The following is an 18,167-nucleotide window of genomic DNA, read 5'->3' as shown; positions in this document are numbered from 1 at the left end:
ATCGGGGAACAGCTTTGTGAAACTATGTGTGCATATGTTAATATTCAAATAGCTCAATTTAATACGAGACTGAACCTCTGTCAAGCTTAATAAAGTCCCATCAACCACGGGCTTCTTTTTGGCAAGCCCAATCGAGAAGCGTTTGTTTACCCTTCAAGCCAAATGAAAAGAAAGCCGCTGTCAAGCTTGTAGACACCATTATTAGTCTTTTTGTCCGACCCGCTGCCCGGTGCTAATCACAAAAAGTACTTTTATTATCACCATTGCGGATGTGTATTAGTCGCCTGCTAATTATTTCGCACAAAGAGAGCGACAAACTTTCATTGAAGATTGCTGCCGGAGCGGAGCGGAGAGACCAAAGGCAAAAAACGCGACGGTTCAGGTACAGTGACCGCCGCCGCCTCTGTGCCCTCCCTTAGGGAGAGGATTGCTCGTGCCGAAACTCGATTGCAAAGTTGCTATGTTACCAGCTGCACGCGAAATTTGACCTCTGTAATAAAAATTTCAACTTATCTTATAGTCCATCAATTATGATTTACAGAATCAATTACATCTAGTCCTTAAAAAAATAATAATAATAATCCAGGGGTATAATCTACGTCTCATTAAATTTTAAATGTTATAATGTTGTTAGACCATAAATCAAATTTTTAAGTGGGTTTTTACTTTTACTGGCAATTAACTGATATCTACTGGCATTATTGAGTTATTATATGGACTTTGAGTGGATTGTTTGATAAATTCAGATTGAACTTGGATTTCTAAAATTTCAAGCGAATCTGATTTGTCTTGCCGAGAATTATATCATTTGACGGGTATCTTTGTTATACAGTCAAATAAGGAGACAGTTTTTGCCATTTGAAAAATACATATTTATGTCCAGCCATTTTTCTCAAAAATTTATGGTGCTTCCTGATGAAAATTTGGCTCCATCTTAACCCACAAAGTTTGGTCAAAATTATGGCAGCACGTTTTTTTCTGGATTAAGCTCTATCATATATTACTCTTAAAAATCTTACATTCTAAAAAAACCTTATAGGGTTAGTCAATGTTTTCAATCATAATCAGACTTAACAAGTAAAATTATTATGTACTGAAAAGTCCTTGTAGTTTAAATTAATATTAAAAAATTGTGTGATACCCTTAAGCCTACAGGATTTCGCTCTTTGATTTACCGCAGCAGATTTTTTGCGATATTATTCAATCTACTCTCAGGCAACTACTAATCATCTTACGACACACCTGACCGGCTGTAAATTTCTAAAATTTTATATGACAGCGCAAATGCAAAGGTTCAATTACACGGGCGCTCGGTCGAGTGCCAAAAAGTAGCACGATGTTGTGTAAAATAACGAGTTGTTGAACGCTGGACAGGATAATGATTATGAACCTCAAATACGTGGTTCCGTCGCCAAACAGACTAAAATATAATAAGCTTACATCCAGTCTGTTTCTAGGCAGACAAGTGAAGATATTTGATATTTTCGTCTGGAACGAGTGTTGGTTTGACACGTCAGGTGTGAAATTTGCTTTTTGCCTCTAACACCGCAAATGCGGGCAGACTGTGCACATGTAATTCGAGAAACATGGTCATTCAACTCACCATGCGCGTGGAAAATAATTCTTTATTTCGCAGCTACTTGTCTTTCTGATGACCATATCTTGATTCTCAGTTGCACCCAAAGGGCATATTTGCATATAGAATGAATTGTGTACAAAAATCCGTTCTGAGACACAGATGAAAGCCAAACCCGTTGAGCAGAAATATTGCGAAATTTAAAAGCAGTTATGCAAACTATCAAAGTTGTCATTTCGCAATAATTATAATTTTAATTTATCGTAGATGCAGGCGGAGATAATCAATTTTAATCTGAGATATTGAAACTCGAGCACCAAAATGCCCGCGAGGTTTACGGTGCTGAGACCGCCCTTACGAGAGCTACTGATTGCTCGAATTATTCATATTTATTATTTGAAAGAGCAGAGACACGCCTTGTGTGCACTTGTATGACGTATTGAACACCGGCGAGTACGTGTGCACACACACAGACAGAAACTGAGTAAATTAGCATCATAAAGAATAATAACAACGTTAATTAATTCGCATTGAAAAGTGTTTACCGGCAGGGCGGCAGTTCCATTTACAACTTCAAACAGTGAAATGTTTATGTGCCCGCTTCGAGTGCGAGATTCTCATTAAAATATTGCTGTTGTTACAAATGCAATCGGAAAAATATTAAGTGAGTATGCACACGCAGGTTTAGTGGGCATGGGTAAATTCAATTATGCATTATTGGCAGCTGCTCATATTTTTATTGCTGTTCCAAAGAGAGCAATTACTCTTTCGTAACTTAGAAACAATGAGGGAGTTGTCCATTTTAAGAGTTACTAATGCAATAGTTCAAATTCCAATGATTTGCGTTGCGTAAAAAAATAAGGCAAGTCCAAGCAATGGAGTTGAAAAAATGGGAACAGCATGCATGTGTATTTGATTAAATTTGTTTTGTAATATAAGAAAATTAAATTTAAAAATGTGATCAAAGGTAGAGCGTGAATTTGTAACCAAAATTTATTATCAAAACAGAATGTGTTTGTTTATGAAAGCCTTCAGAAGGAAATTGAACGATCTCTTGCCGCAATAACAACACCTTAAAACGTCAGACACTTTCCCACAAGCGAGCATTCATTTAGTTTAAGTGAGGTCAACAGGTCAGCTGCGGAGGTTGAGCTGTTTGAATAAAGTGTCCATATCGCTGCTGAAGCGAGATGATCGAACGAACAAATGACATCAACTTATTGCATCTGTTCGTCTGACGCTTATTCTAATTTACAATCGGGCCTCTATATTCTTGTCATGTCGGACAAGCTCTTTGAAAAGCAGTTTGATTTTGGACACAATTCCAGCTGAAATTCCACTCGAGCGTGGGTTGGGTACTTGATGTTCGTCGACGCGAGCAAAAACTGTTTTTGGGCCACAACCGCCGAGATTTTATTGGCATTCGAGACATACACAATGCAGCAGTTGTGACGGGGTCCAGAACCAATCAAGATGGAAAATTCAACACTCTCTTTCCCGCTGCCAGTCGTGTGTGTGTGTGTGTGTGTGTGTGTGAGCTGCTTGAAATATCACTTAATCAAAAGCTTCAAAAGTGCAGCTGCGATTGTGCAATGCAGCACACATATAAAGCGGAGCGAAATTCCGCTTGTCACTGGCTGTAGTCAGTGTGTGATCAACGCGAGTTTATTTTTCACTGGCTGGGCATGCACTCATTCACATAAACATTTTGATTTTCTGTCTGACAGCGTTGAGAAACAACAAACCATAAAGCGCCTGTCAGGAATTACAGATCTTCTCGATGTGATACATACCTTGGAGCCTACAATAGGAATCCAATGGCCGCGTAGGAAGTGAAACTGACTGCTCCCGTCTCACTTTTTTATGGAAAAAAAATATAATGAAGTGAAGCCGTCCGCTGTGTTTGGCACTTCGAGCAAAAAAAAGTCTGTTAGGTTTCAGCAGGGAGAAGAAATTTACTTTTCTAAAAAATGTTATTAATGAGTTGCAATTAAAGTTGACAATATTTTTGCTCTGCGGATGTTCCTTAAAAATTATCACAGCTTATTTATGACAAAACTCATAGACTGCCTTGGAATCTTCTGCTTTTAACAGAACTTAAAATGGAAACGCCTACAAGTAATATCATTGTTTGATTTTTTTTAATGTCGGGAGTGGTGCCCTTTCTCACGTTTTATTACCCTTGGAAGTCATATTATGTGATATTAATTGTATTTTATAAGTGAGAATAAACATCAAGTAAATTGCACGAGAACAACTAAATTTGCTGCAGAAGAGACCCTGAAGAGTTGGATTGAGGAAAGGAATTTAATCCGGTCATTTCCTTGTTTACATAAAAGGTCGTCTTTTATAACTATTTCACCTTCACTCTCAAGCACGTGACCATTGGGCCTTTCAATAAAACTATTGTCGTGCTAGAAAATGACCTTTCTTGAAATTTACTCCCTGTCTTTACTTTTTCCAACCGATAATCACTAACAGGAATGAGGCAATAATTCTAAAATCCTTTCCAATATTCTTATGAACACATTTACAAAAATCATAAAATACAAATTTATGTATTATGGTGTGTCAAACTTAACGGTTATGATCACTGATCACGAGACGTGATTAACTGCAAAGAAGACGCAGTTGGCGCATGGAGAAAATTCCTCCTTCAAAACCACTGCGTTCGTGCAGATCACAAAATCGACGCTGCATTGTTTCCTGGTGTGCAGGGGCAATAAAACACCCGCTCTCGCACAAAAGCACACTGCGAACAGTGCACACAAATACAAGATTGCGTGCAGGCTGTCTTTTATTTGCTTTGCTGCATAGAAGCAACTCTGTTATTATCATTTCCCGACTCGCGCGCGACGGGGCTATTACCGCAGTAAATGCAGACACACTGCTTGCTGGTGTTGCTGCCAAGCTGATTATTTTTGCATTGGCTGATGCTGCGCTCTGGAGCGGCTATTATTCGATCTCTGCGAGCGACACTTCCTTTGACAACTTAATATCTTAATCTCGCTCTCATTATCGGGCTTTGTATTCCAGATAAGTCTACGTGAAGGCTTCGAATGCATATACAGTATAAGCAGCTCTACTTAATCTCGTAATTTTAATCTCAAATATTTTCACAACTCTGCTGATGCCGCTGCTACGAGCGAGTGAATTCAATAAAGAGCCGCGCATCTCGCCGGCTGTGGCTTTTGCATAAATCAGACCTTGAATGTTTTATTCAAATCAAATACTCCTAAAACAATAAAACTAACACACAACACTGACAGATTCTCAGCGCAATCAGCTGCAAAATCTGTTGACGTTTCCATGCAGCGATCCGGTTATTTATTTTACCAGCCGATTTCTTGAAATCGAGCCGCTTTTTATCTGATTCGCGCCGCTTGCTTGAATAAGCAAATCACGTCCTTAATGAATCGCGGAAATCATGAGAAAAGCGGCAGAAAAACACACAGTGACACTGCCGCCTTGCACAGCCGATGAAACTTTTCAGTTCTCGGTATAAATTTCCCCGGCGTGGCACAATATCTTATTTCTTGCTCACACCCTAATTAAATGCGAATAAATTAGCGTAAATCACACTTTATGTTCCGGAGCACTCGAGATTTGCATAGTTTAACATTACGCCGTGATCATTTGAGCTGGAAAATGCTTTCAGCACTCGCACCGTAAGTACGTTTTTATAGTCAAAACTGCATGACTTTTATTTCACACACCATATTTGAATTCACTGGAATTTAATGTGGGAAAGAGTTGCTCAATCCGAATCAGATCACACACATGCTTAGCCGCCACTCTCTCGGCAATGCAAATTACAATATTCGAAAAGTGCTCGCAGCCACGCTATTGATTGAATAAGTAATAAATTAATGTTTTCGCCGCTGCGTACGCCGATTCATCATGTGGGCCTTCAGGTCGGCAATGTTTTTGAACATCTCAGCAGTGCGATTGGAAAAGTACAACAAGCTAAACAACAAAAATATTAGCTCCTGAAGCTCATTACTCAACCAGCAATAAATTTAACTTATTAATAAAATCGGGAGGATTTCATCTCCAATTCATTAATCATCGAAGCAAAATGTTTATCAGCCAGCCCACTTGGCACTGAATTCGAATCGTGAAAATGGGATAGAACTCATAAGCTATTTAATTTCTCCTCTCTCTATCGAGCGAATTAAATTGATAGATCGATAAAGGGCATTATATCATCCAATTTCCAGCCAGCAGTGTCCGAAATCGAGATGGCGAGACGGCGATACGCCTCTGCAAAAGTCGGTGCGCCGTCGTAAATATTTTTGCAAACAATTTGCACTCTCTCATTATTCAAATAGCACCGTTCGCGAGCTCACGAGAGTCGAACATAGAATTTATTCGCCAGTATAAATAAGGTAGCTAGCACCGCCGACCTGACGATGCAGACACCCAATTGGCAGTCTGCGCACCGCTTATCGCGCGTCCATCCAAACGCAAATTATGGTCATACGCGCTTATCTAACCCGGCATACCGTGATTACAGGTCGGCTTACGTAAGGCTGCCGTTTCTACAGATCTTCAAGACGCAGTCGTGGCGCTAAGGATCCCCGCGGGTATGGATTGCTTCCAAATGGACTTTGGATAAAGTGTGTATACCCTCATGTTGCCGACGTGATGTAATCGCATATGAATAGGCTATGTCTGCAATAAAATTTGAGAAAAACTAGTTACCACGCAATTTGTGATTTCTTCGCCGATCCAATTAATTCAAGAACATTTTTATGATCCACGGCCAAAATGGCAACATACGCCAAATTGGTCTCTCCCCTGGTTCCACCCGAAGGTTTATTTCATGTTTGGAACGCTTCCAGCACCACAAAACTCGAGTTTCCCGTGCGTAAGTCCAATCATACGCAATTAAGCCATCACAATTCAATGGTCCATAAACTTGTCATAAATCGTGTAATAAAACAATTTTTCTTAAAATCAATTTAAATAAATTAAAAGTTGGAAGAATCCTTTTTTACTAACGACATTTGACTTTAAATTTGCTTTATCATTAGAATATTCGCTTGAATTGAAGGTCAAACAACAACATTTGTCGTGGTAATTATCACCTTTTCTTTTTGATAGCTGTCTTCAATTTAAACTGCCCGCCTAGTTTTTATTATATTGAATTTTTCCTTTACGCATTTTAGAGCCAATTACTTCATGGTTGAGAAATGTTTTAAGTGCCTGCTGCCAATGAAGATTGCCTTAATAAAATTTTACATTCATAGTAAGACGAACCTTAGAGCAGGCGCAATTTGGTATGCCCGATCTGCTAAGGCACTTTTCGCCTCAAATCAATAAAATTGACAGCGGCCATAAATTAAATCATGCACATTTGCTCCGCTTACACCGCTACCTACTGCATGAAAAATGCTCCAAAGTGCGCACGCGATTACAGGGGGCAATTACCTTTGTGTAGCTTTTGTGCGTCCATGCATAAGGATAGATTATGGAGAGGAAGCGGCTCTTCTCTCTTAATTTTTACAAGAAGTAGTGGCTCTTCTAAAATGCCGCGCGCGCGCGTGTGTGTTATTATTAAAAGCAGGGATTACTCTGAGATGCTGTGAGAGGTGTGGTATCCCAAAGGGTGTTGCCTGAAAACGCTGGAATACTCGAAAGATCAATCAAGAAGAGCGCGGCGAGAAGAAAAAGGCTTCAAAATTACCTGACTGATCCTCGAAATTTTAATTGGGTTTAATTTTCATTTAACTGATAGGCTTGTGTTACCTAAAGGAATGTCTTAATTAATATAGCCAATATATTATGTTATTTTCTAGATTCACGTGGAATAATTTAATTATGAAATTAGAATTATCGGAGGGTTCAGCTCTGCGTGGATTTAATTAAGAAGATTTTGAGAGGGATAAATTTGAACGCGTTGTTCTATTTTTTTTCTCTCAAACATTCACTAATAGCTCTGTCCAAATCCACGTAAAGCTCAGCCATTCGATAATTATATTTTCTATATTTTAGACTAAACATTGTGGATAGTTTGAATTCCAAATTAAAATAATTTTAAGCAACCAACTCTCGGTTACTCCTGCGTCTAAAAATGGCTTAACCAAATCCTGAAACCCTCCATTCAACAAAGCCACCATTGTAAAACTGCGCGCGTTACCTATTTCTGCTTGTGAGTGGGATCTAAATCATTATATTTTTAATTTTCCAGATCGAACATTAAACTTTATGCGCCGTTTGAGAGAGGCCAATAACAGTCCGTGCTGAGCATTAAACTATAATAAAATCATGCATGGCTCATATTATTTATCAAGTGAGAACTGTGGAGAATTCCAGCGAGTCGAGTGAGTGAGCGCGGGGAAAGCATGCACCATGCTAATTTCTTATTAATTTAGCTGATTGAAAATTATATGTTGGGACGCCAAGCCGCATAAATTTGTAATAAATAGTAACCCGAGACGACGCGAGCTTTTTATTTTTACTACTACTGCTCGGTTGTGTGGAATGTAGACCGAGCGCTGCCCCGGCCTGTCCTTTCTTCTGCGTCATCCAAAAAAGTGGCATAACGTATAATTAGAACGCTTTGAGCCCGGCTGCTCGGCCATCGGTCAGCTGATAATACGTTTTCCTGCTTCTAGCATGCAAATTTTAGAGCATTACACGAAAAGCATCTAGAAGAAAAGTGGGGCCACGGCTCCCGGGCTTTTTAAATACGTACATATATGTTCAACGTAATTAGCACTTTCATATACCTATTTCATCTCAACCAACAAGTTTATGCGCAATAATATTTTTTACGCAGACTATAGCTATGACACTGATAATGTATGCCAAGTTTTATTGACATAAAACGCTTTCCAGGAAAACCGAGTAAATAAACGTTGAAAATAATTAAACTAGACCTGCAATATAAGCATATACAGTGTGTAGATTTATCGTCGGCATCTTAAGTTGAATCGTGTTTATTTTTATTAATTTTTAATCTTTAAATAACGATGTTTGTTTATTTTCATCTTTGCCGATCTTAATCAGGGTTCCTAACGTTGATCGACTGTTTATAACGCATTAAAACATAATTAATGTGTAGTATATAAAAGTTCCCTCGTGGAAAACTTGGTAGATACACATCTAAATTTCACTCAGCGGGTTGCCTATTTCATCCGCCCATTTGGTTCTCACAGGCGAAAAATCTGTACATTTCCACACCTAAATTCATGAATTGTGTAGTAAAATGAGCGCAACAAAAACTCGTTTCCGCGATAACAACCTTTCATTGCTGTTGAGCAATTTAAGAGCTTGTATAGCACATTTCTGTGAGTTATGAGGTGTTGCAACAATTAAATCTTTTCCCAAGCTTGCGTTTATTCATTCGACAGGTATTGTGCTCACGCAAAAATAGAAGGATTGCTAGGCGGCCCCCATAAAACTGCGTGGCTAAAAGCCGCTTCTTATCGTCCACTCTTTCATGTTGCCCGTCGACCGCGAACTCAGATGAGAATTTTATTGGCCACCTCTAAAACTCTATTTATGTGGGAATAAATTGACAGCCAAGGGTAAATGTACGTGGGTTTTGGCGAGGAATTAAAACGAAATTCATCCGCAACGGATTTGGCGAGTAAGACGCCTTAATTTGGGGCTGGCGGCCTAAGGTGATGGGTGCCATGGTGAGGTGGGTCTGAAAGGTGATGAGTTAAGAATCTTTCGAGTGATTAGTGCTGGGATGAGGTTGCTTCATCAAAATCAAAAGTGGTTTTTCTTTCTTGGCTGCTCCGAGCAAGAGAGTATGAAACAAAACCTGCTCCCCTGTCAGCTTTGGTTATTATCCAGGCGCGCACTTTTCCGAATCCAAAGCGCACCGACTCCGTTCAGTCCATTCCATTTGTGGAGTCGTCGCAGGTGTACGCTAGACTCGCCTGACTGAGATCTCAATTTAAACTGTGTGCAGCGAATAGGAGACATTGTCAACGTGCTGCTCATTTATCATAAGTGCAGAATTGTTTTGTGTAGGTTCCCTGCGCATTAATCTATTATCGGAGCGATCAAGCATATGCTCATTATTTACCATTAATGACGGACCAAATAGAAGTTAAATGATTTTTCCTCTTGAATTCGTAATTTGAAAGATTAATAATTGGTAGGAAATTTCAAAAATAAATTTTGATCTAGGGTGGTGCAATGAAAAAGCTATAAGTAAAACGATGGTTAGAAGGGCTATTCCTTAATATACGGACGTTTATTTTCACAATTTGTCTAAATTATTCATAAAAATTAATTACACCCTGTCCACGAGGGAAGTTGAAGTGAGCTTAAGCTCTTATTAAATAGATTTGGGTATATTTTATTTGCTACGTTTATTATAAAGTGACAATAATCATTATTAATTGTTCCATAAAAATAGATTTAATGATATAAATAAAATTATTTGTAGTACAACGTTAAGTAGTGCCTTTCTACCCTTTTAAGGATGTCTATATGGTGTCAAAAAAATAAATAACCAAATATGTTTATAGTATTTTTTATAAAATATTTAAATGCTATTTTTGTAATATTTTGCTAAAATTAAAGATATTTTACATTGTAAAATATATTTAATTTATTTTTAGCAAATCCTACTCCTTATGAGAAGACATATGTCGCTAAAAATGGTTCGAGTGTGGTTGATCTAATATTTTGTTCTAAAAACATTCATCAAATGAAATTAAAAATTACTGACTCTTTCCTTAGGAAACACAGATTGCTCTGCTTTACTTTTTGCATTTCAGATATCTCTCCTTTAAAATTAGCAAATATTAACAATGTGGTAAAAATTGATTTCGATCGAATGCACGAACTTGCTATTTTCCCATATAAGAGTAATTTAAAAGACAATATTAGCTCTTTAGAAGTCGATAAATTTTATGAGAATATCAAACAACTTATTCAAGATTCCAGAACTAATATCAGCTACAAAAAGCGAATTAGTCAGCCTTGGTTTGACGCTGACTGTTATTCTGCGAGAGCAGATTTATTGTTTCTGAGAGATTTCACAGATAATTTTTCTAAATATCCGGGTAAAAATACTGAAAGAGATGAAGTCTTAGAAATTTTCAACGAATGTAAGAAGTATTACAGAGGTTTATGCAGAGTAAAGAAGTCTCTCTTCATTGATAAAAGTGATGAAAAAATAATTCAGGACTCCGAGAAGTTTTGTTTTAAATTACTGAATAAAAATTGTGATACTACGCAAGTCAATAATGTTCCTATGCATGAATGGGAGGCTCATTTTGGAGCGATTTACAACAATGCCAAATTAAGCGCATCAGATTCTCTAAATCTAAAAGACCTTTTAATAAATTACACTAAAAATCCTACTGTTAAATGGTTCCTAGAAGATGAAGTAAATTTATCTATTAAGGAACTAAAAATTAAGAAAGCACCAGGGCTTGACTTGGTAACAAATAAATGTTTGAAAGAGTTAAACGTAGTTTTAAATAGTGAACTAACGAAATTTTATAATATATGCCTTCAGAATGGTATTTTTCCCGATTCCTGGAAACTCTCTAATTTGAAGCTTTTATTTAAAAACAAAGGTAGTCCGGAGGATGTAAACAATTATAGAGGGATCAATTTATCCTCCTCTATGTTTAATCTTTTGGACAAAATGCTTAACAAACGTTTGTATTCCTCTCTAATCAGCTATATTCCATTAAATCAATTCGGCTTTATTAAAGGGAAATCTACTGTACAAGCTGTAAATTTACTTATTCAACATATTCACTCAACAGTAATTGTAAATAAGAGACCCCTGTACGCTTTATTTTTAGATTTACAAAAAGCATTCGATTCTATTAGTAGAACATTTATCTTTAAGAAAGTCGTAGATACAAAAATCTTTTCTTTTGAAGAGCTAAACTTGCTTGCAGAAATTCTTGACGTAAATTTTCTATTAATTAATGATGGTATTTCCGTTTCTGAAGAAATTTTACAGTCAAACGGGGTTAAACAAGGAGGGTGCATGTCACCCTTCCTGTTCATTTTTGCTATCAGTGATATTAACGATATTATGAAAGATTTCCCTGGCGTTAAATGCATTTTGTATGCAGATGATATTGTACTTTTAAGTGAAAATTTAAATGATTTTTCCATTTTACTGCCCAGAATTACAGACTACCTAGCTATAAGATGTTTAAAATTAAACGAAAAGAAATGCCAAGTCATGAAATTTAGAGCCGGTGGTCATGGTCGTTATAGCAAAGTAGATTTGAACTGGGAAAAACAGAATAAAATTACCTTCTGCTCTTCAATTAATTATCTAGGAGTCACTTTCCAAACTGCAGGTGTATGTTTTAGTAAACATATTGATAAGAGAGTTAAAGCCTCAATATTTGCTACAGGCAAAATTAAAAATTTGTCAAAAAGTTCTATTGTTACAGCCAAAAAATTATTTGATTTAGCTATTTCTCCTGTTGCCTCATATGGTATTGAAGCTGTCTGGAAATACTTGACTTTAAAAGACTTAAATAATCTTGAATGTGCTAAGTCTAGATTTTTTAAGAAAGCCTTATGTGTCGATAAGAGAATGAAATCAAGATTTGTATATGATCTAGTTGAGACTGATTATTTTGTAAATGACTTAAAGACAAAATTCTCCCTGCCGGACACACCTGTTTATATTAAATTCTTGGATAATATGATGCATAAAAAACAAAATATTCACCCTAATTTTTACAGTACCCCAGCTATGACAAACAAGAACTGGTGGCTACCCTATTGTAAAGATCGAAGTGTTTTTACGAGATACTCTTTCCATGGTTATCATTTTCTGTTATGTAAAGACAAACGTTTCCATCTAGATGTTTCTGCTAATTGTGTTTGCCAATTCTGCGATGAAAGCGGTATAGACATGTATCATTTCCTCAATTGTAAAAATAATACAACTACCTTATTTCAAGCTGCTAAATATAAGAAATTGCAGTTAAATAATATCGTTATATAATGTACTCTGTGTTGTACACCGTTGGTGTCTAATATAATAAATAATAATAAAATATATTTAAATTATTATTTAATATAAAATTAAAATTTAATTTGCAGTATTTATTACTAGTTTCTTTAGTAAGCATGAGTTAATCTTTTGCTAAATTGTTGAAATAGTTAAAATATAAAAAAATAAATTTGCTTCCCTCTTTATCATTTTATATTAAGATTATGTAAATAGTATTATTTGATCATATACTATGTTGTCGTTTTGACGAAGATAAATAAAATTGGCTTTAGGTCATAGGTGACTGTTCTAAATCTGATAGTTAAGTTGGTTATTAAAATATATAAGATTTAAATGAATTTGTATTCGTTCCACCAAGTGTGTTGACTGTTCAAGAATAAGCTTGTTTATACCTTGATGAGCAATATCTTCATTGGACACAGGAGTATTCACTCTGATGTAACTGGATTGAACTATTTTTATGTCATGGTGCAATATTATTTATGCATTGAATGATCATCAAGAAGGATATTCAAATTAGAACGAAAAATCCGCTGAATGAATGCGGTAAAGAAAGGGATCTTGATGAAGATATAGCTGAAGGAGTGGGTGGTGTATTAATAAATAAGTAAACAAGACTGCAGGCTCTACATTATTATGATAATGATATTCACAAGTGCCGCGTTTCTGTTGCAACCCGCAACAGCAGCCAGCAGAGTGCATTTATTTATTTAACAAACGGCCAGTCGGAGAAAAAGACGTGTGCGCTACACACAGCGTAACCTGAAACCGAAGCATTTCATTATGATTATTTAACATTTTCGCCTCGCAACAAATGCACTTTCCGTGTCCGTCAGCAGTGATATAATGAGAGAGGAGCGTGAGTACGGTGTATCTTAATTGCGGAATGTGTCTTTCGTCCCCCGGTGATATGATAGGGGGGCACTTTTCTAATTGTAGACAGCCCGAGATCACGCCGTGCAGATACAACATGAATATTCAAAGTGCACACGGCAGTCGCTTTTTGCGACGGCCCCCTGCCGTGTCTTTTTAGTTCTCAGTTAATTCCTCTCGTTAGCGGCAGATAAAATGCGGCAATAAATCTTGCATTTATCGGGGCCGTACGTGCTGCTCTCGTCTGGCCGCATATTCACGCCGCACCACCAAACAGGCTGCTTATTTCCCAGATAGCATCGCGCATCTGTCTGTCTGTCGTCCACCCAACGCCGTCTAGTCTTTCTCTATGGAGCGTTATTATTGATTTGATCGATTCGCTATAATAGCGGTGAGCAGTGCTATAAATATCCGGCCTGCTTAGCGTCCGCCCTCGGTCAAGAGTGTCCAGCATTTTGACGAGTGGGCTACCAACTATGTGATGCTGGCGATTTCCATGCCTGGAATTCCTCGCAATTTACTCAATCCTCGTTTCTCTTTTGTGCTAGATGAAAACCATCATTTACGTAAATAGGGACGCAAAACCACTCATCATTTAAAAACCCGGTGAAATCGTTTCTTTTGTAAACACACCCGTCTTTAATTGAACTGTGCAACAACAAAGGCAAACAACCTGTGGCGAAACAAACCAGAATTAAGCGGTCTCATTAGTACAGGACAAACAAGACCATCCGCCCAAGATTTTTGGCTTTTTTACAGAGCGACCGGAGTGGATAAATCAGAAACGACGGCCCACTCGGTCACCCTGTCGGGTGAACAAATAATTCAAAATCCGGACGCTGCGTGATAATTGAGCGCTCAAGTCGGCCTGGACGAGAGATTTCGGTCCAATTAGACAATATCCAGCGGAGCAGTCCAATTTACGCTCTTCTGAATTATCCCTGACTTATTTACGGCCGATTTAATGAGGATCAGGCCAATTATGTAAAGCATGTGTGATCGCCCGCGGTGTTTCTCCAAAAGAGTGACATTGTTTCGTCGGCTTTGTTCGTCAGCCCACTCGAAATTCTACACTCTGACGAGCCCGCGGGGTGCTCACAAGCTCGCTGCGTCTAAGCCCTTTTCAAATTACATCACTCTAAAATGCACGATAGGATTATCGAGTTTAATATGTGATCGTGACTACTAATCAAAAGACAATTATTCGAGCACCATGCAGAATACCAAGCAGCTGAAATTATATCAACAGTTCCGAATTAAGTCATTTCTGCTGCAGAGATATTACCAAATTACTTCAATCTGTGGTATTAAAGTGCAAATGAATGAGGCGAAATAATGGCTTCATATAGAGCCCCTTTTACTTCGACGCACCAACGAAAATATTTTTGTGTTCCGCGCGACACACCTTAAAAAGCTCTCGCCGCTTTAATTAAAATCGCGCTCCAAATTAAATATTCACCTCCCATTAAGAGACGCGGTGCTAAAAGGAACGCACGTGTGGCAAAAATGAGATTTAGTAATATTTCATATTCAAAAGCGCGTCTGAAACGGCGTTTATAAGATGAATTATGTGAAGGATAGGCGCTCGTCCGCGAAATTGGCTGCGTGTGCAGGCAGAACTCGTCCGCGCGCCGAGGGAAAAGCTGAGATCTCACGAAAAACAAAGCGGTAGCCGCGCTGCTCGGCCGAATTAAATGCGTTCTGTCGGCTCGTACGGTAGTCTAATATTTTTATTTCCACTCGGATTGTTTAATCCATCGCCGCCGGCGGTCGCTGTCTCTGCTCTCTTTTTGACACACAGAAAATAGCTCATTCGTATTTCCTCGTCCAAAACCGAATTACACATGCCACTCAGTTTAAATTAAAAATAAGTCAACCTCTGGTGCGTGAAAGAGGCGCTCATTTCATTTGTGAAAATGCAAACACGTTTCAGGTGGAGCTCTCTGTATTACCTGTGTAATCTGGAAAGTGGATGCGGGATTGCTCATTTACAAGGTTAGTACACCAAGCAGCTGGATTCTACAGAAGAGAATTTGTCAAAATAGCTGTGAAGTGGAATCGTAATTAAATGGATCACTTGCTCGCAGCCAGAAGCAAGAAATAAAAAGGAGATGAGCGATTGCTTTCGTCGATTTTAGCCATAGTTTTTTAATTTAAATAGCAGATGATATATTTTCAGTTGAAATTTATGAAGATTTTTTATTTCTTGGCTTAAATTTTTGCTTCTCTTCTGCTCCCTGTTTTTTTAGAAAATTCAATTACATTTTAAATAATTTTCCTTAAAGAGAAATTGCTCTTTTTTATTTCAAACCCTGTAATCATCATTTGTCTGCAGATGATCTTTTGCGTGTACGAATGCCTTGCAATTTTCAACAATAAACATGAAGCGGAGACTTGACTTGCCCACTCTCTTCCCTTAGTGGATTTTGATCTCGCATAAATAATATTTATCATCAGCACTTCATATGAAAGATATTTACGCAGATAGCAAAACGACAGGCTGCATGGCTCTCACGCCTCCGTTATTTGTCGCCGTGCATCTAATAATAATGCACTGCGCGTTCCTCTCGCATGTTCGCTTTTGAGCTGCAATTTGTTTGCGGCCGCTAATAAGGCGAATCTACATAGGTCTCTGTCATTTCTCCGGGGCTGGAAGCGAGAGACGCGCAGCAGCAGATGAGCACTGCGATTAACCGCGCCGGCTCGATCATTTTTTAGCCTCTGACAATCCGGATTTGATTTGCAGCGAGATAAAGATATTTATCTCTCTCCACTTGGGGTTTGAAGTACAAGAGTGCTGCATATAATTGACGCGGCAAACGTGTTCAGCAGATTGATAAGTCAATTTGTTGGCTTTCGCCGAGACGCATCGAAAGTACAGAGGCTAATTGTTGAAATATTCAAATCGGACGCGAGTGTTGCTTCCCTGTGAAAAATGCCTGTTGTAAAAGCCACCTACAATAATTACCCAGCTTTTGGGGCAAACGGCCCCTCGGGCCGCGAATTGGTAATGAGGCGCAAAAAGCATTCCCTCCTAGGGGCTACTACTGACAGCGATTTCGGTGCGTGCACCAATTTATCACTGCAATTACAGCCGGCCGAGCGCCGCTCTTTCCTTCTGTAATAAAATCTGCTAATTTGAATTCCCTGCGGAGCGGGTAATGTCCACTTTTTCTCAGAAATATCTAGCCGCTTCTGGTGCAACAATTAATGGTCAACGGTCGGTGTGTAATTAAAAATTAAGCGCACCCAACTGCTGGCTGGGGATAATAATTACCGATGAACGTCGATTTATGACGAATATTTCCAAACGCTAGCCGCCACACACAGGTGTTGCCTGCCTTTAAAGGCAATTAATTATGCATTTCAATTTACGTCCGACCATCTTTTGAAACGGTTCTTAATTATCGGTCGGTTTTAAGTGCAGTGCCGCGATATTGAAATCCAAGCCATGCAAATTTAACGATAGGCGCGCTTTGGACTTTTAGAGATTATCGACTGCTTTTAATTTACGGCCTTTCGGAGGAAAGTTATTTCTACGCGGGCAAATTAATGGCTTTATCGGAGGGAACTCTAATCATATTCAAATTAGAAAAAGTAATTAAACGCGTCGGGACAAAAACGTCTGTAAAGCACGCAGACACCGCGTCGCACCGCGTGTTGTAATAATAATAATAATAAGAAGAATAAATGAGAGCGAAGTGCGGCTCGATTCCAATTAATGTTCTCATGTAAATTAGACGGCATTCCAATTAAAGTGCGTCTCCATTTACACACATATGAATGTTTTTAATACATTTGTATTTTTTCTTCAAGTCAAACCCACATGTCTTCTCACTGCAAGCAGAAATGGGATTTGCTTCCCGTCAACGGCAGCCGAGTCGTGCGCCGTGTGTGTTTTCTAATTATTTTTAATTAGTCGCGCATCGCTCCGCATTTTTAATTGCTTTCGGCTACCGCAAACTGACACACCCTCCAAAACAGCATAGTAGTCAACGCGGAATTGCTTTACTTTATATGGAGTTTCACACTCTATAAGTAAAGTAAAAACAAGTTCACCGCACCAAGTGGAATTTATTATTGTGAAAAAGTTTGGCTTTCGCATTCCTTTTTTTAAATGAAGTGTTCAGTTTTATGGTTTTGTGCTCTTTTAGCACAATCTTTGGCCTAATGAATTTATTGTGTTACAATCTCCTATAGAAAAATGATACATTATTTGCAGAAATTACTACTCTGAGATTGAAGCCATCAAAAAATTTCCCTCTTTCGATAGACAATTTTATATTAGAGTCAATCTTTAAATATTTGTATTGATGAACTGAAAAGATTAATCTTTTAAATATTTCTTTTCTATCTAAAGAATTTGTTAATGAACATAGTATATGAACATTTTAGGTACGTAGGATTGAATTTAAAACAGACCAGAAAGATGTAAATAAATTGTTAGGACAGAGAAAAAATTATCTCGGTTCGAAATTTGAGCTCTCTCTTGACGGCTATGCTTCAAGAAACATTCGAAATGCATTAATATGTCTCGGAAAGCACCTTGAGTAATATATGTTCTAAATTGCCCATCATGACTTTTGAAATTAAAATTGCATACTCTCGCATTAGGACTGCTTGGAGCTTGCGAGAATAATTGCGCCCATCCATATTTTCCTACGCCCAAGGCCGGCAGCGATTACCGGAGCTTAGAGCCACATTTGAAGCTAAAACGCGCTCTAATTGTCGGTTATTCTCGGACTAAAAATT

General features: G+C 38.1%; 1 long non-coding RNA gene across 4 annotated transcripts in view; it reads left to right on the top strand.

The window, feature by feature from the left end:
• LOC135942897 (uncharacterized) overlaps positions 1-6,275 on the top strand; it is a 67,171-nt gene extending 60,896 nt beyond the window's left edge. For all 4 annotated transcript variants that reach the window (XR_010575141.1, XR_010575142.1, XR_010575139.1 and 1 more), the window contains one exon: positions 6,093-6,275. This is a non-coding gene — a long non-coding RNA (uncharacterized LOC135942897). The remainder of the gene's footprint in view (positions 1-6,092) is intronic.
• Positions 6,276-18,167: the final 11,892 nt, after the last annotated feature.

This window comes from Cloeon dipterum, chromosome 4 (assembly GCF_949628265.1).
Source record: "Cloeon dipterum chromosome 4, ieCloDipt1.1, whole genome shotgun sequence".
NCBI classification, from domain to species: Eukaryota; Metazoa; Arthropoda; class Insecta; order Ephemeroptera; family Baetidae; genus Cloeon; species Cloeon dipterum.
This window is presented reverse-complemented; position numbering and strand designations above follow the sequence as displayed.